The following is a 25,490-nucleotide window of genomic DNA, read 5'->3' on the forward strand; positions in this document are numbered from 1 at the left end:
TCGTCAAGCTCATGCTCTTCTTCTTCTTGCTTATGGTAAAACATCTAGCCATTACAACATTGTAGAACCACTTCATATGGACTGATAGCCAATGGATCGCATGAAGATTTCCAATTGCTGATATCCACATCAGAATAGCATCAAATTCTGATATGGCAATTTCATCCCCTGGTTTATTACCTCCTCTAGAAGTAAGCATGCATCATTTTCTCTCTCGCAGCAGAACAACCCATCGATCATGATACCATATGTATCCACAACATGTGCATATCCTCTTTGATCCATCTCATGCCACATGTCAAGAGTTGACCCCAAGCTTGCAATGAGTCGACTCTAGTACACTGTCGCTGACTGATACGTCTTCACAAGCCAACTCCAGCTGATCGCAAGTTAACCCTATACCAGTCCTAGAGGATAGACAAAAAGCTAAAAAATCTATCACATCGATGAGTCGACCCATGAAGTACTCGAGCCGACTCCAGCGTAGCATGAGTCAACCCCAGACAAAAGCAAGACAACCTGAGTATGGCCACAGAGAAAAGATAGAGCGCCTAGAAAATCATCACATTAGTGAGTTGACCTATGAAATTTATGAGTCGACTCCAGTCAAACTAGAGTCAACCCTAGAAATAGTCGAGTCGACCCTAAAGGACCATAGTGGAAAGGCAGAAAGCAGTAAAACTTAGTTCGTTGAAGGGTCCACCCCTAAAAGCAACGAGTCGACCTCTGAACTGAGAGAGCTGACCCCATAAGTATCATAGAAGAAAGACAGAGCATAGCAAAAATAAAAACAAGCTTGAGATGATTCTTGAAGATCATGAATAGACTCCTAAAAATCTCAAGTCAACCCTAGAAAATAGCGATTCGACCCCTCTGCGCTGCTGTTTTCATCTCACAATGGCTTTATTAACTGTCTAACTGCTAAAAAAGTCTTCCAACCATCTCCAAAGAGTATAAATGCATGGAAACACTAAAAAAAAAGAGAGAGCTCAAGCACTACATAGGAAAACCTAATAAGAGCCAGAAAGAGAGAGAAAAAGAAGGGAGCCTCAAAGAGAAAATCATTCAAGAAAATTTAGTGTGAGCTGAACGTTCATATCTTCAACATCTGAGAAGTTGGTGAAGCACCTTCAAGAGCAATCATAGTCATTCAACAGAGTCAAGCTCGATTTATTGTTTTATATTTATTGTCTTAGAGTTGCATTTATTATGCTTAAATTCTTTTCATTCTTTACTATAACAAGTTTTATGAATTAAAACTTGGAAGAAGGTTCATCCAAACCTATAATTGGATTGTGAAGATTTTGGTTGATTTCTTGAAAAAATCAACTAGGTTGATTGTGAACCCGTGCAAAATGGTGTAGATTTTGGTTGATTGACCTAGAAAAATTAACTAGATTTGGTTGTGAACCCATAAAATAAGTAGGCTATAATCTGGGTTATAGATTATAGTGAAATTCTTAAGAAAAAAGTTTTGGAGAGTGGACGTAGGTGTAGGGTTAGCACTGAACCACTATAAATTCTATATATTTGCATTGCTTGGTTTACTTGCTTTTTATCTTCAACTTATTTGCTTATCAGTTTATTGCTAAAGTTTATTTTCTTCTATCAAGTGTTATTCTGCTACATTGTTGGTTAAAGTTTTTGACCCCCCCCCCCCCCCCCCTCTAGGGTAGCATAGCTGGGCAATATAGGATAAAGATTCAAGTGTTTGAAGTGCTTATCAGAAGGTCAAGATGTGAGAAGTGAAGATAAGCAGTTAGAAACTAAAACAATCAATGACAACCATCAAGAGAAAATGATTGGATTGGTGTTAACCAAGGAGGGTAGGTGTTGGTGCTAGGGAAAGACAACTATCTAGTAGTTAAAAAAAGGGTGTTGTTCTTGCCCTTTTCTTCCTTCTCCTACAGATGGGTCAGATAGATGGAAGATCCAAGCATGCAATGAGATCAGATAATTGCCCAAGCATGCACCAATGTCTAAATCGAAAGGAGCTGCGAGTCGTAGTGGGTCCTACTATCTTAAACATTGAGGACCTTTACTGATAAGGCAACTCCTTCTTGGAAAAGATGTAGCAGGAGCTAAGAAACTATGCTATGAACCATGGACGATGGGTAAAACTAAGATAAAAGAAAGTAACTAGAAGACAAAATAAAATAAAGCAATTGATAAGTCTCTAATTGATGAAGGGCTACGTTCCAGCATTACAATCAGATATTTATAAGTACCCTATTAACTGCTAGGATATTCTTATTTGTTTGTGCCACATGAACCACTGTTATTATACATGCTAATTATCTTCCTTTCACTTCTCTTATATTCTGGGTAATGCTACCACTCCTCTCACATTCCGAGTAGTGATAAGAAATGTGTCGCTACTCAGTTCTAGTACTTTTTGGTTTGTGCCATTTAGAGCACTATTATTATGCATGACAATCACCTCTCTGCCATGTTTCCTTATTCTGGTGTAATAGCTTGCACCCTCTTTGCTATTTTGGCCAGCATCCTTGGTATATCGGCCTATATCATTAGTGTATTGACCTACACGCTTGGTGTTTAGCCTGTACCCATAATGTATCAACATGCATCCTTGGTATATTGACCTACCTAAGAAAGGTTGGTACTTAAATGAGCCAAGTGCTCCACCACCGATCTGGAGCTGATCTGGCTGTTATTGTTTCGATTTTTCAACTAGACATCTAAAATTCAAATTAGATATTAGCGCAATAATTTGACATAAACGTTTTTATTTTTACAAGTGACAAAACTGTGTTAATTAAGCTACAAATCAATAGCTTCCCACACATTTGAAAACCTTAGTGCTAAATCTGAAAAGTTTAATGGTCAAAACTGTTGGGAACCCGCCCATGCCGCAGAAAATTCAAAAAATTCAGATGCAGCGGAAGAGGCATGTGCGGGATCAACCGTTCATCGCATGAACGTTGTTTAAAAACCGTTCGTAGATAGATAAGGATTAAAAACTTTTAAATAACATTAGAAGATCAGATCTTCACCTTTGTGCGGGTAGATGATCACCGCAAACTGATGATCGTGGTTTAGGATGAAGGTTCGCTTGAAGCCATTCAAGTGCCCAGCCTCTACGGGTATCCACACGAAGCAGAAAACCGATCCAAGCTTTCTATCTCCCCGGGGTGCTAGCTCCCTTGCAGAGATAACTTTGATGGCTGATATCCTCCCTTTCAATCAATCCTTGATTGTGCTTGGGAGGAGGAAGAAGAAGGATGAAGAGAAGAAGAGGAACGAAGCCCTGCAGCCTTCTTTTTCTTCCTTGCATTGGAACCAAACGGTGGAGGAAGAAGGAGGCCACCAAGATCCTTTTCTTCCCTTTGTTGTTGGTGGCTGAAAAGAGAGGAGAGGAGGGTGGCCACGTGATGGAGAGGAGGAGGGCTTCACTTATCATTAGGGCACCTCCTTTCAAAGCCTTATAAAGGCATCTAGGGCTCCTATTTGGTTTAGTCCAAATCATGAATCAATTGGGTTCAATCTATGCTAGTCCTAATCCAATTAGAACTTGAATGAACCATGACTCAATTGAACTCTTCAATCCTAATCCAATTAGGAGTCATGTTGATTCATTAGATTAATAATTAATTAGGACTTAAGAAATCCTAATCCAATTAGGACTTGTTTAATTCTAGTCCTAATCCAATTAGGACTCTAATTTGAATTCGAAGTCCTAATCCGATTAGGACTCTAGGAATCCTACTCCAAGTAGGAATCCAAATTTAATTCAAAACTCCTAATCTAATTAGGATTGTAGAAATCCTACTCCAAGTAGGAATCCCAGTCCTACTCCAAATAGGATTTCCAGTCCAAGTAGGAATCCCAGTCCAAGTAGGATTCCTAGTCCTAATCCAATTAGGACTCTAGGAATCCTACTCCAAGTAGGACTCTTGTTTTAAGTCCAATTAATTAATTCTCTTTGTTCCTTCTTCAGCTTATTATCAATCGAATTGATTACTTGTGATTCCTAATCACGATTCAACCATCGGATCGGTCAATGCCTCTAGTGTGTGTGACCCCATAGGTTCTACTCTGACTGGTAGTGAGATATATTGTGATCTCTATCACAATATCATTGAAAACTCCTTTCAATGGGTCGGAACGATTCCAACTCTACTCATTAGGGCTTATCGATCATTGAGATAATCCCTATGAGTCCCACCATCCACCAGTGATACCTAGCAGCATGTAGTGGCTACCCAGCAGAATAGAATGATGAACCTCTAGGTGCAGTTATCATGTGATACAGTCCTTCTATCGTGGATCCCTACAGGACGGAGGTCATGGATAACTCGTCAAACCCCTTCGTCTGTCATATGTCAAGATTTATGTGACTCGAGTTCGATAGTGGAAAACTCTTTCTCCACTTTATATTACTGCCCTGGCCAAGGTCTTAGAACTCAGTCTAACAAATCACATAGGATCACTCCTCTTCTATCAAGGTCGATAGATTCCATGTAAGTGCATACCCTACTCCTACAGTGAACTTACTGCAGCCAATCTACACTATAAGGACCCATATGACTAGAGACCATGTATACGTGTAGTCAAACTACAATAACCTCACTGTGAGTAGCCGAAGCACCGCAGGTCAAAGGACCAGTCATATTACTGCAACATCAAGCAAGTCACTGACGAGTGGATAGACGTCCAAGTAACTTCTTATCTTGGTCACGCTCAGTACCCTTGTTCTCTAACAAGCACCTGCACTATCACTTCAGTGTCCCTACACTGTGGACTCAAGTCTCGTCCATCCAGAAGGAAAGTGATCTGTGCACTGATCGGATCGATCACCGTCCTCGTGATGATTCATTGATCAGGAGCATTTAGAAATTAATCACCAATGATACATGGCTCAAATTCTCAACTCTTGAGAATATGCATCATCATCTTATTAATTTCTTGGACGATTCATAGACACATAATTAATATGAATGAAAAGATGCCTTTTATTTATTCAATAATAAATAGTCAAGTACAAAATTATGTTCCTAGAATTAACAATGTGTCAGACAGATTGGCTTCTAGGGCATACATCTAACAATCTCCCACTTGCACTAAAGCCAATCAGTCATATATCTAAGCCCCATCTTCTCAAGGTGGGCTTCAGTCTTTTGCTGACTTAGCTGCTTAGTGAACGGGTCTGCCATGTTATCCGCGGAGTCTACTCTCTGCACCTCTACATATTTCTTCTCAATATAGTCGCGTATGAGGTGGAAGCGCCGCTCTATGTGCTTGGACTTCTGATGAGACCTTGGCTCCATAGCTAGTGCTATGGTGCCAATGTTATCGCAGTAAAGTGTTATGACATCTAATGACATTACACCTAACTCTGCAATGAACTTTTAACTAGAAGGTTTCCACTGCACCCTTAGATACGGCTTAACATTCAGCTTCTAAGGTAGAATCTATAATGATTGGTTGTTTGGAACTCTTCCAACTTACTGAACCACCATTGCACATATCTTGATGTAGACTTTCTATCATCAATATGTGTGCATCCTTCTACCTTCAACTCTGATCTTCTCCCAAAGACCAAGAACATGTCCTTAGTTCTTCTCAAGTACTTAAGACTATTCTTCACAGCTATCCAGTGCTTTTTGCCTGGATCTGATTGACATATGCTCGTGACATTCACAGCATGTACTATATCAAGTCATGTACATAGCATGGCATACATGAGGCTCCCTATTGCTGATGCATAGGGAATCTTGCTCATGCGTTGAATCTCTTCAGATGTGTTGGGGCACATCTTCTTGGAGAGATTAATTCCATGCCTTAGGGGTAAGAGACCCCTTTTAGAGTTTTTCATGCTGAACCTTTTCAGCACTTCCTCTATGTACATCTTCTGTGATAGGCCAAGCATCCTTTTAGATCTATCTCTATAGATCTTTATTCCCAAAATATAGGATGCTTCCCCAAGGTCTTTCATGGAGAACCTTTTTGACAACCTGACCTTGACCGAGGTTAGCATAGGAATTTCATTCCCTATCAGGAGGATGTCGTCCACGTACAGTACGAGAAATACAACAGCACTCCCACTAACCCTTTTGTAAACACATGGTTCCTCTTCGTTTTTGATGAAATCAAACATTTTGATTGCGTCATCGAAACGAGTGTTCCAACTCCGAGATGCTTGCTTTAGTCCATAGATGGACTTTTGCAGCTTGCAGACCTTGTGATCTCCATCACTGGAAGTGAAACCCAAAGGCTGTTCCATATAGATGTCTTCATCAAGATATCCATTCAGGAAAGCTGTTTTCACATCCATCTGCCAGATTTCATAATCATGAAATGCTGCAATGGCAAGCAATGTTCGGATGGATTTCAGCATGGCTACAGATGAAAAGGTCTCCTGATAGTCAATGCCCTCGCGCTGACTATACCCTTTCGCCACAAGCTTTGCCTTATAGGTCTCTACCTCTCCATCCGAACCTATCTTCCTTTTGTAGATCCATTTGCATCCAATAGGTACAATACCTTCTGGTGGATCTACTAAGGTCCAGACTTAGTTGGAATGCATGGAGTCTAACTCTGACTTCATAGCTTCCAACCATTTCTCGGAATCGATATCAGATATCGCCTCGTCGTAGGTTTTGGGATCCTGCGTGTGATCCCTATCTCCCACTAGGAACATTTCCTCGGTATCCTCTTCTAGTATACCTAAGTATCTATCGGAAGGATGGGAGACCCTACTTGATCTGCGAGATGGTTGAGGGACATCGTGTACTGGCTCTGTATTAATGGGTTCGATAGGATCCATGACTCGTTGCTTTTCAGAGACTTTCTCTTCAAGCTCAATTTTCCTCCCACTGCCTCTATCAAGGATAAACTATTTTCATGAAGATAGCATGGCGTCTCACAAACACTTTGTGATCCTTTGGGATGAAAAAATCGTATCCTAATAACTCTTTCAGGATATTCAATAAAACGAGCATTAATTGTCCTATCCTCTAACTTGTCCGCCTGTTGTCGCTTGACGTGGGCCGGACATCCCCAAATCTTGAGATGACCAAGACTCGGCTTCTTACCATGTCATATCTCATATGGTGTGGTAGGAACGGACTTTAGAGGGAATTCTATTCAATAAGTAAATAGCTAAAAATAGGGCATCTATCTAAAGAGACAAGGGTAAATCAGTGAAGCTCATCATGGATCGGACCATATCCAATAGAGTCCGATTCCTCCTCTCCGACACTCCGTTGAACTGAGGTGTACCAGGAGGAGTCCATTATAAAACTATACCATTCTCCTTGAGATAATCACGGAACTCTCCACTAAGGTATTTACCTCTTCGATCTGATCGAAGAACCTTAGTGAGTTTTTCTATATGTTTTTCTACTTCATATTTAAACTCTTTGAACCTTTCAAAAGTTTCATATTTGTGTCTCATACACATATCCATACCGTGAGTAATCATCGGTAAAATGAAGTAAAAAATTACAACCCCTAGCCTGCACATCGAATGGGCCACACACATCAGTGTGTACTAGGGTAAGTATTTCAGTAGACCTCCCTGTGTCCTACAAAGGATAATTTGGCCATCTTTCTTTGAAGGCAGAATTCACAAATCAAATATGACTCGAAAGTCAATGAGCCCAAAAGCTCATGTTTCTCCAATTTGTTTATTTTGTCTTCTCCTATATGGCCAAGCCTGAGGTGCCTTAAATACTTTAGATTTATCTCATTTTTGGATCTATTAGATCCTATGGTATTCACTGTTTGCTCAGATATATTCACAGATACATCCATATGTATGTGATAGAGACTGTCAATCTTAAAACCATGTTGAATCAATTTAATTTTTCAAATAAATAAAAATCTTTCTATGCTAAATAAAATACAGAAATCAAATTTCTACTAGCAATAGGTAACAGTCCCTAAGTATCCTGAGCATATCTGACATACCTTCTGAAGGTCTGTCACCCTTCATGTTCTTTATGCTTCCCATGTATGTAGGACAGTTCCTCTTCCAATGGCCATCCATGATGCAATGGAAACACTTTTCCTTGCAATTGGCCTTTTTCTTGGAACTTCCTTACTTGGTGTTTTCTTAGTCTTCTGCTTCTTCGCAGGCTTCTTCTTCTTCCAAATAGACTCTCTCTTGGAAGTAGAAACCAACTTGACAGCGAAAACGATGCCCCTTGAACTTCTTCAAGGTCCCTAAGGTAGTTACCAATTTATTTAACAATTCTATTTTAGTGCATACAACCTTGTTCATATGGTAGTTTACTATAAACTATTCATATGAAGCTGGAAGGGATTGCGGGATCAAATCCGTTTGCAATTCCTTGTGCATGGTCATGCCAAGCTTCTCAAGCTTCTCTAAGTCCTTTATCATGGTCAAACCATGATCATGGACAGACTGCCCATCATGCATCTTGGCTTTGAAGAGCCTCTTGGACACTTCAAACCGAGCTGCGTGACTCTGATCACCATACAACTCTTACAGGTGATTTAATATGTCCCTGGCAGTCTTCATGTTCTCATGCTGGCAATGTAATGCATTGGACATGGATGCCATTGTGCAGCACCTAACTTTATTGTCATTGTTCGTCCACTTAACAAGCGTCTTACGCTGATCAGTGATCGGACGGATTGGTAATATGGGGATTCCATGGTCTAGCATATACCCGAATTTCTCACAATTCAAAACTATTTTTGAAATTTGCTGAGCCAATCTTTATAATTGGGTTTGGTCAAATGATTGTTCTATAGGATATGAGATAAGAGTCTAGAAGCTGACTTTATAATCCTCAGAGAGTAAAGATTCTAGTTAGACTTTTGTACTTGATCCTTATTTGTTCTAGGGTCTTTTAGAACAAATGTACCTCCCACTATTTTCTCGAATTCCTCACACTCCCCTAGTAGGAAAACGGAAATCCTACGCGACTAGGGTTTCTAGTAGGTTCTGTGGTCTCACCAATCTACATGGCACCTCACCTAACAGTTATTGGTAACACATAGATAGATGAGTGTACGACTCTTGTACAATGCTTCTCAAGCATGTTGCAGTGCAACTTGGTCTCTAAGCCATGAAGACCTCACCTAACAGTTATTGGTCCCATTTCTTAGTTAAGTCAGACCCACCGTATAACCGTAGGAATAAAGTCGTCATTGGGTCCTCACCTAACAGTTATTGGTACCCAACCCCATCTTTACCTTACAACATCTCATATCTATAGAGAGGTCCAGCCCCCCGATGCAACTTGCCCACTGTATCCAGCCGAGACAAATCAACATCAGAAAGACCTTAGCAGCTCTACTACAGTGGAAGACCTATTGACTTAATATTGGTTAATCAGGTCTTAGTGTTTGTAACTTGAGCTCTTCATAAGAGGTAATCGAACAATTGGCCAGGTAAGCAGGTGGGAGGCTTCCCTTACTCAGAGAGTAAGGTCCTAATTAAGTAACCACCTTTCATGCTTTCCTAGACACCAATTAGATCAATTAATCTAATATGACTCGCTCATGTTGGTTCACTCTCGACTTGATTGAGGAGGTTTTAATTTAGGTCTCATTGGGTTTGCTACATCACATGTAAACCTATCTACCCGACTCTCATTCACATCACATGCAAACGGCACATCACAGGCAGTTATAATCGCAGCATCAAATAAAGCTAAACTTTAAATAGGTGATGATCATGGATTCTAATTAGGTCGTATTACAAGCACATGCACGTCAATCGATCAACTGATCTTCAACTCTTGAATTGGTTCCAAGCCTCCTTGACTCGATCCTTGATCAACTCTTGATCCCATCGCCATCAACCACTTGGATCGCCGTTCATCTCATGCCTTGTCTTCAACTTGATCGTTGACGTACATCACATCACAGAAATACAACCAGATGTAAAATAAAAATAATAATAAATTACATCCCCTTTTAGGAGGCATGCAGGCCTCTCAAAACATCAAATAAGATGCATGCAAGCATCTGAAAAATTACATGACATTACAGATCACATCGCAGGTCATTACATTTGATACCAAAAGGGTTTGAATCCTATGATCATCACCACATGCAACAATTATAATTTTCAGATCTGAAATCTATTTGATTATCTCATGATATAGGTTGCTGATCATGCTAATCATGATTCTAAACTTTGTAATCCCATTAACAATGCAATTAGAATCATCTTTTTATCACATAAAAATCAGCATGCAAAAATCAGCATCCTAGAAAAAATCTGCATGCAGAAAATTTTCAGCATGCATAATCATTTAAATTTCAGATCTAATAAGCCTATGAATAATTAATCCATACCTTAATCTACGATGCCTAGGCTCTGATACCACTATTGGGAACCCGCCCATGCCGCAGAAAATTCAAAAAATTCAGATGCAGCGGAAGAGGCATGTGCGGGATCAACCGTTCATCGCATGAACGTTGTTTAAAAACAGTTCGTAGATAGATAAGGATTAAAAACTTTTAAATAACATTAGAAGATCAGATCTTCACCTTTGTGCGGGTAGATGATCACCGCAAACTGATGATCGTGGTTTAGGATGAAGGTTCGCTTGAAGCCGTTCAAGTGCCCGGCCTCTACGGGTATCCACACGAAGCAGAAAACCGATCCAAGCTTTCTATCTCCCCGGGGTGCTAGCTCCCTTGCAGAGATAACTTTGATGGCTGATATCCTCCCTTTCAATCAATCCTTGATTGTGCTTGGGAGGAGGAAGAAGAAGGATGAAGAGAAGAAGAGGAACGAAGCCCTGCAGCCTTCTTTTTCTTCCTTGCGTTGGAACCAAACGGTGGAGGAAGAAGGAGGCCACCAAGATCCTTTTCTTCCCTTTGTTGTTGGTGGCTGAAAAGAGAGGAGAGGAGGGTGGCCACGTGATGGAGAGGAGGAGGGCTTCACTTATCATTAGGGCACCTCCTTTCAAAGCCTTATAAAGGCATCTAGGGCTCCTATTTGGTTTAGTCCAAATCATGAATCAATTGGGTTCAATCTATGCTAGTCCTAATCCAATTAGAACTTGAATGAACCATGACTCAATTGAACTCTTCAATCCTAATCCAATAGGAGTCATGTTGATTCATTAGATTAATAATTAATTAGGACTTAAGAAATTCTAATCCAATTAGGACTTGTTTAATTCTAGTCCTAATCCAATTAGGACTCTAATTTGAATTCGAAGTCCTAATCCGATTAGGACTCTAGGAATCCTACTCCAAGTAGGAATCCAAATTTAATTCAAAACTCCTAATCTAATTAGGATTGTAGGAATCCTACTCCAAGTAGGAATCCCAGTCCTACTCCAAATAGGATTCCCAGTCCAAGTAGGAATCCCAGTCCAAGTAGGAATCTCAGTCCAAGTAGGATTCCTAGTCCTAATCCAATTAGGACTCTAGGAATCCTACTCCAAGTAGGACTCTTGTTTTAAGTCCAATTAATTAATTCTCTTTGTTCCTTCTTCAGCTTATTATCAATCGAATTGATTACTTGTGATTCCTAATCACGATTCAACCATCGGATCGGTCAATGCCTCTAGTGTGTGTGACCCCATAGGTTCTACTCTGACTGGTAGTGAGATATATTGTGATCTCTATCACAATATCATTGAAAACTCCTTTCAATGGGTCGGAACGATTCCAACTCTACTCATTAGGGCTTATCGATCATTGAGATAATCCCTATGAGTCCCACCATCCACCAGTGATACCTAGCAGCATGTAGTGGCTACCCAGCAGAATAGAATGATGAACCTCTAGGTGCAGTTATCATGTGATACAGTCCTTCTATCGTGGATCCCTACAGGACGGAGGTCATGGATAACTCGTCAAACCCCTTCGTCTGTCATATGTCAAGATTTATGTGACTCGAGTTCGATAGTGGAAAACTCTTTCTCCACTTTATACTACTGCCCTGGCCAAGGTCTTAGAACTCAGTCTAACAAATCACATAGGATCACTCCTCTTCTATCAAGGTCGATAGATTCTATGCAAGTGCATACCCTACTCCTACAGTGAACTTACTGCAGCCAATCTACACTACAAGGACCCATATGACTAGAGACCATGTATACGTGTAGTCAAACTACAATAACCTCACTGTGAGTAGCCGAAGCACCGCAGGTCAAAGGACCAGTCATATTACTGCAACATCAAGCAAGTCACTGACGAGTGGATAGACGTCCAGGTAACTTCTTATCTTGGTCACGCTCAGTACCCTTGTTCTCTAACAAGCACCTGCACTATCACTTCAGTGTCCCTACACTGTGGACTCAAGTCTCGTCCATCCAGAAGGAAAGTGATCTGTGCACTGATCGGATCGATCACCGTCCTCGTGATGATTCATTGATCAGGAGCATTTAGAAATTAATCACCAATGATACATGGCTCAAATTCTCAACTCTTGAGAATATGCATCATCATCTTATTAATTTCTTGGACGATTCATAGACACATAATTAATATGAATGAAAAGATGCCTTTTATTTATTCAATAATAAATAGTCAAGTACAAAATTATGTCCCTAGAATTAACAATGTGTCAGCCAGATTGGCTTCTAGGGCATACATCTAACAAAAACTTTAGGATGTGGCAGAATCAAATACTGTTAGATGTATGCCCTCGAAACCAATCTGGCTGACACATTATTAATTCTAGGGCATAGTATTGTACTTGACTTTATTATTATTGATTAATAAATGGGCATTTTGTGGAGTGATTGATCATAACCCTATTTGATTTTGATGAGATCAAAGCATTTGAGTATATCTTATGTTTACTAATGAATTCAATCTAGTGTTTCAGTGAAAATCTTATAAATTTATGGTTAAGTGCGTCTAGACTTGGTTCAAGATATTTTGGATAAGTTAAGAAGTCAAGTTGAACCAAAGTCTGAGACTCGAGTCGACTCCGGGATATTACGAGTCGACTCCAGGCGTATCAGAAGCACTGGCACAGGCTCGAGTCGACTCCGGAATATTATGAGTCGACTCCGACTGAGAATAGACAGATGAACAGAAAGACTCAATTCAAAATCTGTCAACGAGTCGACTCCTGAAGAGCGCGAGTCGACTCCGAAGCTTGCCGAGTCGACTCTAGAGTAGTATGAGTCGACTCCAGGGAGTTCTAGACAAAAAGTCAGAGAGCAATTTTCGACCCTGAGAGCCGAGTCGACTCCTGAGGAACGCGAGTCGACTCTGATGGTTGGCAGGTCGACTCCAAAGAAAGATAGAGTCGACTCTCAGTGTTATACTAGGCAAAAGTCAGAGAGCAATTTTCGGACACTGAGATCCGAGTCGACTCCCGCAATGCCCGAGTCGACTCCGAGACAGCGCGACCCCAAAAAGACAGAAGACCGAATTGTTGTCTCTGAGACGCGAGTCGACTCCAAGACAGCTCGAGTCGACTCCAAGGCAGCGCTACACCAAAAAGACAGAAGGCTGTGTTTCGGAAACTGAGAGCCGAGTCGACTCCGGAACAGCTCGAGTCGACTCCAAGACTGGACGAGCCAAAAGACAGAAGATCGGGAGTTCGGGCTCTGAGCGCCGAGTCGACTCCCAGTATTTCCGAGTCGACTCGAGTGGGCCAAGTTGAAGAATAGCTCTGTGGATTTCATGGGATGAGCCGACTCCAAAAATGCCAGGTCAGCTCCAGGTTTTGGCGAGTCGACTCCGGATTAAGTCGAGTCGACTCCCAGTCGAGAAGCTCACTTTAATTCAAATCCGGAACAGTTGCCGAGCCGACTCCAGAAAAGCATGAGTCGACTCCCGCTACAGCCGAGTCGACTCCAGATCGCGCGAGTCGACTCCGACCCCAACGGACACATTGTCAGGATGTGCAGAGTGTGCAGAACGGCTAGTAAAGTGAGTCTAACGGCTAGTTTCCGTGGGGAATGGCTTAAATAGCCACAGAGGACTGTAGCAAAGCAGAGAAGTAACATTCCACTCAAAGAAAACAAGAATCCTTCATCTGCAAACTGATTTTCAACGGAAAAGAAGGAAGAGCGCCATTAACTCCATTCAACCAACTCTTCCCAGCATAAAAAGAAGTCTCCTCCTGCCTTCAAGTCTTCCAGACATTCAAGAGGAGACCCCAAGTTCAAGAAGCCCTTCTCTACTCCAACTCAAACGTGTTGGAGGGCTCTTAACTTTTCTCTTATTTATATCGCTGTATATCTGCTTTTTAGAAGCTCTATTTTTCTGTTTGTCTTTGTTCTTTCCATCTGGTCTTTACTTGATTCAATCAGGGGATTGAATCAAGGGTGTATAGGTTTGTTGGTGAGCCTAGGTTGAAACCAACGGTGTAAGGGTTCGATTGTGATCCCGGAAAAACAATCGGGGTGGTTCTAGTCGGTGAGCCTGGGAAAACCGACCGAGTTCGTTGTGACCTCGTAAAACAACAAGTTGGGTTGTGAGCTTGTAAAACAACCGGCTGTAATCCGAGGGGTTATAGTGAATTCCCAAGTGAGGCTTGGGGAGTGGACGTTGGAGCAAGGGTTAGCTCCGAACCACTATAAAATCATTGTGTTTGTGATTGCATTTGTCTCTCTTACTTTCATTTCATTCACTGCACTTAGCATCTAATTAATCAACTTGCAAAAAGGATTAATTAGTATCTCACAAACAATTTAATTGTAAAAATTATTTTAAAACCCAATTCACCCCCCCTCTTGGGTTGTCTATCTGGGCAACAAGTGGTATCAGAGCCGGAACTCTTTTATCCAAAGAGTAAAAGATCAAAATGACAACCCCATTTGGATCTTCCCACATTGAGGGCCAGTCCACCCAAAGACCCCCATTCTTTAATGGATCCGACTACTCATATTGGAAGGCTAGGATGAGAATATTTATCCAAGCCCAAGACTATGAGATGTGGACCATTATACTAAATGGACCATACATCCCGTCCATTTATGTAGAGGGTGTCACTGTACCCAAACTTGAAAGGGATTGGGATGACAATGACTTTAGGAAGGCACAACTCAATGCCAAAGCAATGAATGTGCTTTACTGTGCATTAGATAGAAATGAATTCAATAGAGTCTCTACTTGCAATTCTGCAAAAGAGATTTGGGATAGACTTGAAGTGACCCATGAGGGCACGAACCAAGTCAAAGAATCCAAAATAAATATATTAGTTCATAAGTATGAGTTATTTAAGATGGATTCTAATGAAACAATCACTTGCATGTTCACTAGGTTTACTGACATTGTCAATGGCCTAAAAAGCCTTGGCAAAAATTATACTAACAGTGATCTTGTCAGGAAGATTCTTCGCTGTCTACCAAGGTCATGGGAAGCCAAGGTGACGGCAATCCAAGAAGCCAAGGACTTGAACAAGCTTCCACTTGAGGAGCTTCTTGGATCCCTAATGACGCACGAGCTCACAATAAAACAACACAGCGAAGAAGAGTCATCTCACAAGAAAAAGGTAATAGCATTAAAATCTGTTTCTACTAACAAAGACTTATCTTGCAGCAGTAGCAGTGAAGAGGAAGACAATGAGGGAGATGATGATGAGGCTCTTCTCGCGCGTAAGTTCAGAAAATTCATCAACCGAAAGAAGACCTTTCATCAAAGGAGAGGCCCCTCAAATTCCTATCACAAGGATAAAGGTAAGGAAAGAGAAAATGAGAGGATTGGATGTTATGAGTGTAAGAAGCCGGGGCACTTCAGAGCTGAGTGTCCTTTGCTGAAAAAGGGGAGCAAGTACAAGAAGAAAAAAGTCCTCGTCTCCACCCTATCGGACTCCGACACATCATCATTGTTGCCCAGATAGACAACCCAAGAGGGGGGGGGGTGAATTGGGTTTTAAAATAACTTGGCTAATTAAAACTTTGTGGATGGTTAATTAAAAACTATAACAAGTTATTTAATTAAAACTAAGTGCTGTGAGTAGTGTGCAGGGAAGAAGATGAGAGACAATGCACTACAAACACAAAGTTTTATAGTGGTTCGGAGCTAACCCTTGCTCCTACGTCCACTCCCCAAGTCTCACTTGGGAATTTCACTATAACCTCCTTGGATTACAGCCGGTTGTTTTGCAAGCTCACAACCAAACTTGTTGTTTTACGAGCTCACAACGAACTCGGTCGGTTTTCCCAGGCTCACCGACTAGAACCAACCCCGATTGTTTTTCCGGGCTCACAATCAAACCCTTACACACGTTGGTTTTAACTTGGCTCACCAACCAACCTTAAACCCCTTGATTCAATCCCCCGATTGAATCAAGTAAATACAAGAGATAGAAGAAAACAGAAAATAGCTTCTCAAAAAGCAGATTTAAAACAATATAATCGTAAAGGAGTTAGAAGCCCTCAAACGCTTTTAAGCTGGTGAAGAGGTATGGCTTCTGGAACTCCAGTCTCCTCTTGAAAGAGTGGTCGACTTGAATGCAGGAGGAGGAAGCTTTGATTGTTGGGAAGAAGTTGTTGGAGCAGTAAATGCAGATCTCCCCTTTTTCGTTTAAGAGCACTTGGAGAGCTTGAAAACTTGAATGCTTGGAGTGGAATATCTGTTCTCTACCTTGCTACAGTCCTCTGTGGCTATTTAAGCCAACCCCCACGGAAACTAGCCGTTACTCTGCTTTTTCTGGCCGTTCTGCACACTCTGCGCAGCCTGACAATATGACCGTTGGTGGGTTGGAGTCGACTCGCGCGATCAGGAGTCGACTCGGCTGTAGCAGGAGTCGACTTATGCTTTTCCGGAGTCGACTCGGCAACTGTTCCAAATTTGAATTAAAGTTGCCGTCTTGACTGGGAGTCGACTCGTCTTGACCTGGAGTCGACTCGCCAACTTCTGGAGTTGACCTGGCAATTTTTGGAGTCGGCTCATCCACTGAAGTCCGTGGATCCAAATTTGAATTTTGTCCACTCGAGTCGACTCGACTGTCCTGGGAGTCGACTCGAATCTCAGAGCCCGAACTCTCGATTCTCTGTCTTTTGGCTCATCCAGTCTTGGAGTCGACTCGAACTTCCTTGGAGTCGACTCGGCTCTCAGTTTTCGAAAGTTGGTCTTCTGCCTTTTGACGTGAAGCTTGTCTTGGAGTCGACTCGAGCTGTCTGGGAGTCGACTCGAATCTCAGAGGCAGTAACATGGTCTTCTGTCTGTTGATGGTCGCTCAGTCTCGGAGTCGACTCGCGTACTGCGGGAGTCGACTCGAATCTCAGAGTCCATAAAATGCTCTCTGACTTTTTCTTTGTGTACCACTGAGAGTCGACTCTCACCTTCTTTGGAGTCGACCTGCCAACCATCGGAGTCGACTCGCGCTCCACTGGAGTCGACTCGAATCTCAGACCCGAAAACTGCTCTCTGACTTTTCTGCCTGTGACTGCTTGGAGTCGACTCTTACTTTCCTGGAGTCGACTCGGTGAACATTGGAGTCGACTCGCGCACTTCAGGAGTCGACTCGTTGACAGGTTCTGAGATGAGGCTTTCTGTTCTTCTTTCTGTTCTCAGTCGGAGTCAACTCGTACTAATCTGGAGTCGACTCGAGCTCGTGCCAGTGAACTTGATACACTTGGAGTCGACTCGTGATACTCGGGAGTCGACTCGAGTCTCAGACATTGGTTCATGCAGACTTCTTAACTTATCCAAAATACTATGAACCAAGTCTAGAGACACTTGGACAGGATTTTCACTGAAACACTCAATTGAATTCATTAGTAATCACAAGATATACTCAAATGCTTTGAGCTCATCAAAATCAAATGGGGTTTTAATCAATCACTCCACAATCTCCCCCTTTTTGATGATGACAAAACTTTGAGTATATGTAAAATGACTTGCTCAATAAATAATGAAATAAAATCCATAAATGAATTCAAATGTCTGATAATTTAATTTATCCAAGTTTGAAAGGAGTGAAACAATAAATTTCGGAGTTAAAGCTCCCCCTTTCATTTGGAATTATATAAGCCTTCATATTATGCAATCAATTGTTTGGCTTATATGTCATTAATGATTTAGCTTGATTAAAATTCAGATTCTCCCCCTCAACATATGCATTCAACTATGTTTTGATTCTCTGAATTTCCTTTTAATGCTTTGAAGTATTTGAACTGAAATTTTTTGTTTTTAGAGGAAAAATCTGTCAATTTGTTCTTGAGTAGGATTCAGCTAATCTCCGAATATCCCTTGAATAGATTCTGGAGATTACTCCATTAGGAGCCCCAAAAGAGAGATAATGAGCCTCGAGGTACCGAATCCACTTAGAACAAATTTGTGTGTGTTTTTAAGAGTTTATCGTTTTATTTATTTCTATTGATTTCTTTTACATATTTATTTTTTTTTAATATTTCTCCCCTTTTACATATTTTACCATATTTTATACATATTTCTCCTCCTTTTTGTCATCATACCAAAAAGGAGGTAATCACACACAATCAATGGCACAATCAACAAATGGCACATCAAATGGCACATAATTGAAGATAAGATGTCTACTCATTGTATTGATATGAATGTGAGTACATTTGAGCATACAATAAGTAAAGTAAAACAAGACAAAACACAAAAACATCTATGGCCTCCTCGAGGATGAGGCTCCCCCTCTCGAGGATGCATCTCCTCCTCTGGAGGATGTGGCTCCTCCTCTCGAGGATGTGGCACCTCCTCTCGAGGATGGTGCTCCTCCTCTCAATCGGCTCTGCTCCATGAGGAGGGTGACTGCATCTGTCACATGTCCGAGCTGCGTGATAATAGACGTGGTGGCTCTGCTATGTGTAGTGGAGAGCTCTGTCACCGACGCCTGAAGCCCAGTCACGGATGTCTGTAGTGCGTCCAACTTATCGATGAGTACATTCGACAAGCGCTCAGCCTCCTCGGTGGTGGTGTGCATGTCACGACCTATCTCCTCTCGCATCTGTCGAGTGGAGCTCGTGACCTCACTCATGCTGTGGAACTGGGCCTGCACCAAGGTCCTGATGTTGTAGATCTCCTGCCGCACCACAGCCGTCATGTCTGTCACGGCTGTCAAGGATGGGACCAGGGCAGAGGAAGTGGGCGCAGAAGAGGGAGCAGGCACCGAGCCTCGGATCTCCCGAAGCAGCTCGTCCTTCAGATCTCGGACGATCTCCTGCCGCAGCTCCCGGAGCTGCTCTGGATCAATGCGGACCTCCATAGATGGTGGAACTGAGGAGGAAGGTCCGACAGAGGTGGTAGGAGCAGGAGGAGTGGATGGGAGGTCTGGATGGTCTGGAAGGTCTGGGTAGTCTGAATCTGGCTCAGGACTGGGTGATGGTCTGGTGGTCTGAGCAGTGAGAGTGGACTTCCTAACCCAGATCCCTTCTCTCTTCCGAAACCCCATCCTGTGCATAGTCCCCGTACATAAGCGATCAGTCCATCGCAAGGCACGAGAGGGTTCCCTCTCAGGAATGGAAATCTCGTACTGCCTAAAAAGAAGAGTGAATAACATCCCGTATGGGAGTGAGAGCCTAGGTCTATCTAGGGGCTCACACATATACCTATAAATGAGCTTTGGGAAGTTGATCGGGGTGTCCTGAAGGATATAAGACATAATAGCTAAGTCCCTCTCATTCACAAAATCAAATCTCCCTGTCTTAGGGAAGATGGACCTGGACAGAATGCTCAAAAGGATTCTCACTTCAATAGGAAGTGAGCTAGCCGATACCTCATCTAGGGGGGACTGAGGTGGATGCCCTAGGACGACTGTAAGGGCGTCAACCCTATCCTCAGGATGTGCAGGAGCCACCCCTACTAATAGAAGGTGGAGGATATGGGCAATGAGGTCCTCTGTGACACGCAACGGGACACCTACTACCGTGCCCTCGATACCTCCATCTCCCCGATGAACGGTACTGTAAAAGTCTTGAACTAGGCCAGAATAGGTAGGAAGGTCCAAGGTGAGGAAGTACTCTAGGCCCTGGGCTCTAAGCCTATCGCCTATGGTGAACCCTTCCTGGGAGAGATAGTCGAAATCGACAAACCTCCCGGAGGTGACGGCCTTCCCGGCCAACGGCCTAACGAGAACCACCCTAGGCGGGGAACGATCCGGAGGTGGTTGCGTCGCGGGATCGTGCCGCGCCTTGGAGCGCCGCTCGGGACCGACCTCGGGACGGGACCTCTTCCTAACGACGGTATTACGAGGCATCTTGACCTAAACGGGAAGAAAAATACCTAGAGGACGGTGAAGGACCGACAGAGGAAGCTCGGGACGGACCGGAAATGACCTAGGAACGGACGGAAACTCAATGTCCGGCGAAGAATCGACGGGAAAAGGGCTTGGAGACGATCGGGGATGACCTAGGAGTCGGCTCTAGGGCTTTGTGAACAGTGGCGGCTTGAGGAAAAGTGTTTGCGAAACGACAAACCTAGGGTTAAAAAGTCGGATCCCGACTGCGAGTCGACTCCCCTGAGTCGCGAGTCGACTCGACCTCGAGTCGACTCCAGAATATGCGCGAGTCGACTCTCTGTTAGCGCATGTAGACTTCGAGTCGACTCCCGACAGTGTGCGAGTCGACTCCCCCTTAGGAGCCGGCTCTGAAACTTACTCGAGTCGTCTCTAACCATGCCATAATCGTGCCAAATGAGGGAAAATCACCTAATTAAGGACTGATTTGATGATCGCTGCATAGAAACTCTATTTTAACCATATTCTAATCATCAAAATCAATTATTCTAGTGGAAACTCCCACTAGGATGGATCAATCACTCCTAATCCCCTTCTAAGCTCACTAAACCTCTCTTCACTTAGGGGTTTTGTAAAAATGTCTGCTAATTGATTATCAGTACACACAAATTGGAGTGACACATCACCATTCAATACATGATCTCTTATGAAGTGATGTCTTATCTCAATGTGTTTAGTTCTTGAGTGTTGAATTGGATTTTTAGTGAGATTTATGGCACTTGTGTTATCACAATTAATGGGGATTTTATCTTGTTTAATGCCATAATCTTCTAATTGTTGTTTAATCCATAAGATTTGAGCACAACAACTCCCGGCTGCAACATATTCAGCTTCTGCAGTGGATAATGCAACCGAGTTTTGTTTCTTGCTAAACCATGAGATTAGGTTTTCTCCTAGAAATTGACAAGACCCGCTGGTACTTTTTCTATCAAGTTTACATCCAGCGAAGTCTGAATCTGTGTACCCTATTAAGTTTAGGCTAGATTCTTTAGAGTACCACAGTCCTATGTTCTTAGTTCCTAATAAGTATTTAAAGATTCTTTTAACTGCAGCTAGGTGTGATTCTTTAGGATTAGCCTGATATCTAGCACACATGCAAACACTAAACATAATATCAGGTCTACTTGCAGTAAGATACAGTAAAGAACCTATCATACCTCTATAAAGTTTTTGATCTACAGATTTACCTGATTCATCTTGGTCTAACTTGCATGATGAGCTCATGGGGGTGCTGATTGATTTGTTTCCCTCCATATCAAACTTCTTGAGCATCTCCTTGATATATTTGGCTTGATTGATGAAGATGCCACCTTCAGATTGTTTGATTTGAAGCCCAAGGAAGTAGTTCAGCTCTCCCATCATGCTCATCTCAAACTCACTCTGCATCAAATCAGCAAATTCCTCGCAGAGGCGATTGTTAGTAGCACCGAAAATGATATCATCTACATAAATCTGCACTAATAACATATCCTTATTTTGCTTTTTCAGAAATAATGTTGTATCTACATTTTCCCTAGAGAATTCATGTTCTAATAGGAATTTACTAAGTCTCTCATACCATGCTCTAGGTGCTTGTTTTAGTCCATAAAGTGCTTTGTTCAGTTTGTACACATGATTAGGGTATTGATGATTTTCAAAACCAGGAGGTTGTTCTACATACACCTCCTCATTAATATACCCATTTAGAAAAGCACTTTTTACATCCATTTGATATAGCTTGAAGTCCTTAGAGCATGCATAAGCTAATAGAAGCCTAATCGCCTCAAGTCTAGCTACGGGAGCAAAGGTTTCATCAAAATCTATGCCTTCTTCTTGATTATAACCCTTTGCTACTAGTCTTGCCTTATTCCTTATAACAATTCCATTTTCATCTAGCTTATTTTTATATATCCATTTAGTACCTATAATTGGATATTCAGAAGGTCTCTCTACTAGATCCCACACTTTGTTTCTAGTAAATTGGTTTAGTTCTTCTTGCATTGCATTTATCCAATTTACATCATTTTCGGCTTCTTCTATATGTTTGGGCTCAAAGTGTGAAACAAAAGCTAGATGGTTATTCAAATTTCTAAGAGATGCTCTAGTCCTAACCGGTTGTGATGGATCATCTAGAATTAGTTCCTTAGGATGCCCGTGAGCATACCTCCAAGCTTTAGTTAGCCCATGATCCACTATAGGCTCTTGGTTTGATGATTCTCCTTCAATCAACTTTTGATTACCATCTTGTAATCCCATCTCATCTATCTTTTCTTCAAGTATTTCAATATCATCATTAAAATTAACTTTCTTACTAGACGAGATGTCACTAGAGTCATCAAAAACAACATGTATAGATTCTTCTATAACTAGGGTCCTTTTATTAAAGACTCTATAGGCTTTACTAGTTGTAGAATAACCTAAGAATATTCCTTCATCAGATTTAGGATCAAATTTCCCTAGATTATCTTTCCCATTATTATGTACAAAACACCTACATCCAAAAACATGAAAATAGTTAACTTTTGGTTTTCTGTTTTTCCACAGTTCATAAGGTGTTTTCTTTATAATGGGTCTTAATAGAACTCTATTTAATATATGGCAAGAAGTATTAATGGCTTCTCCCCAAAAGTACTTAGGGAGGTTACTTTCACATATCATAGTCCTAGCCATTTCTTCTAGTGTTCTATTCTTCCTCTCCACAACTCCATTTTGTTGTGGTGTCCTAGGTGCAGAAAAATTATGGGTTATTCCCTTTTTACTACAAAATTCGTCAAATAATTGATTTTCGAATTCGGTACCATGGTCACTTCTAATGGCTATGACTGAAGACTCTCTAGCATTTGTTACTTCCTTATGGAACTTTTTAAACATAGAAAATACTTGGTCCTTATGTGCTAGAAATATGACCCAAGTGTACCTAGAGTAATCATTTACTATAACTAGACCATATTTATTTTCACCTAGGCTTGTTGTTCTAGTTGGACCAAATAAGTCCATATGTAATAGTTCTAGTGGCCTAGAGGTAGAGACACATTTTATAGATTTAAATGAGTTCCTAGATTGTTTGCCAAATTGACATGCTTCACAAATTTTGTTCTTTTCAAATTTTAATTTTGGCAAACCTATCACGGAATCTCTTTTAACTAATTTAGTTATTGTGTCCATGCTTGCATGACCTAACTTACGGTGCCATAACCAACTAGCATCATTATCTTTAGTTTCATTTACAATTAGACATTGGTTATGTTTTGCAAGATCTTCTAGGTCTACAACATATACATTTCCACGTCTAATCCCTTTAAAGACTAAACTATTATCGTTAGGATTTGTTATAATACATAGTGATGGTTTAAACATAACATCATATCCTTTATCACATAATTGACTAATGCTTAACAGGTTATGTTTAAGACCATCAACATATCTAACATTATCTATAAAAGTAGAAGGGGTGATTTGAACTTTACCAATACCAATGATGTGACCTTGGTTGTTGTCTCCAAACGTCACAGCACCTCCCTTCTTAGCTTCAAGGGTGAAAAATTGGTCTTTATCACCCGTCATGTGCCTTGAGCAGCCACTATCCAAATACCAGCAATTTTTGTTGACCTTGGCTGCAAGACACTCCTACACAAGCAAATCATGTCATCTTAGGTACCCAAGTTTTCTTGGGTCCTTCATGGTTAGTCAAGTTGGTTCCTTTTGGAACCCATACCCTTTTATTTTTTCTTTTAGTTTTATTTTTCCTAAAATTACATACATTTGCTTTGTGACCTACTGTACCACAACAAAAGCAGGTTATTTTCTTAGTTTTTGTTTCCCCAGCTTTAACAAAGAAGTTACTAAGAAGTTTTTGCTTATTCCTTGGTTTATATCCTAAACCCGCTTTATTAAACACTGCACGTTGACTATTTAGTATCATGTTTAATTTTTCAGAATTATAGGTAAATCTTTCAACTAAGGGTTTGTATTTGTTTAGTTCTTTAGTTAATGTTTGATTTTCGGCTTTTAAATCATTTAGTTCTTTTGTTAGATCCTTGTTTAAGACTTGTTTATGGTTTTTGAGTTCTGAAAGTTCCTTAGTTAGTTTTTCATTATCTTTTGTTAAGGTGTTAGTCTTTTTAATTAAAAGTTGGTTGCTTGTCTTAAGTTCTAGATTTTCTTTGGTAAGATTATCTTTATCCTTAATTAATGAATCATGCTTATGAATATAAGTTTGGTTAGTTACTTTTAGTTCTCTATTTTTAACATTTATATTCTTATACTCAATCATTAATTCATTAAACGCATCATAAAGTTCATCAAATGTAAAATCAGGATGCGTGTCGGAAGTTACCTCGTTTCCATTGGCCATGAAACAGAAATTGGCCTTCTCTTCTTGTTCATCATCTGATGAGGAGGATGATGAGTCGGAGTCCGATAGGGTAGTGACAAGTGCCTTTTTCTTCTTGTACTTACTCCCCTTCTTCAGTAAGGGGCACTCTGCTCTTATGTGACCCGGCTTCTTGCACTCGTAACAACCAATCCCCTCATTTTCCCTTTCCTTACCTTTGTCCTTGCGGTAGGAATTTGAGGGGCCTCTCCTTTGATGATAGGACTTCTTGTGGTTGATGAATTTCTTGAATTTACGCACAAGAAGAGCCTCACCACCATCTTCCTCATCTTCTTCTTCTTCGCTGCTGCTGCTGCAAGACAAGTCCTTGTTAGAAGAAGTAGATTTAAGGGCTATTACCTTTTTCTTATGGGAGGACTCTTCCTCGTTGTGTTGTTTCATGGTGAGCTCGTGCGTCATGAGGGATCCAAGAAGCTCCTCAAGTGGTAGCTTGTTCAAGTCCTTGGCTTCTTGAATTGCTGTCACTTTAGCTTTCCACGACCTCGGTAGACACCGAAGGATTTTCCTGACAAGCTCACTGTTAGTATAGTTCTTGCCAAGGCTTTTTAGGCCATTGACAATATCAGTAAACCTAGTGAACATGGATGTGATTGTTTCATTTGAATCCATTTTAAATAGTTCATATTTATGAACCAAGATGTTTATTTTGGATTCCTTGACTTGATTCGTGCCCTCATGGGTCACTTCAAGTCTGTCCCAAATTTTTTTTGCTGAATTACAAGTTGAAATCCTATTGAATTCATTACGGTCTAAGGCACAATAGAAGACATTCATTGCTTTAGAGTTTAATTGTGCCTTCCTCATGTCATGTTCATCCCAGTCCATTTCTAGTTTAGGTACCTTGACACCATCTACGTATATGGATGGGATGTATGGCCCATTTACTACAATGGACCACATCTCATAGTCTTGGGCTTGGATGAATATTCTCATCCTAGCCTTCCAGTATGAGTAGTCGGATCCATTGAAGAAAGGGGGTCTTTG

This window comes from Phoenix dactylifera, chromosome 14 (assembly GCF_051530095.1).
Source record: "Phoenix dactylifera cultivar Ajwa chromosome 14, Ajwa_hap1_PhDact_Kaust_v1.1, whole genome shotgun sequence".
In the NCBI taxonomy this organism is placed as follows: Eukaryota; Viridiplantae; Streptophyta; class Magnoliopsida; order Arecales; family Arecaceae; genus Phoenix; species Phoenix dactylifera.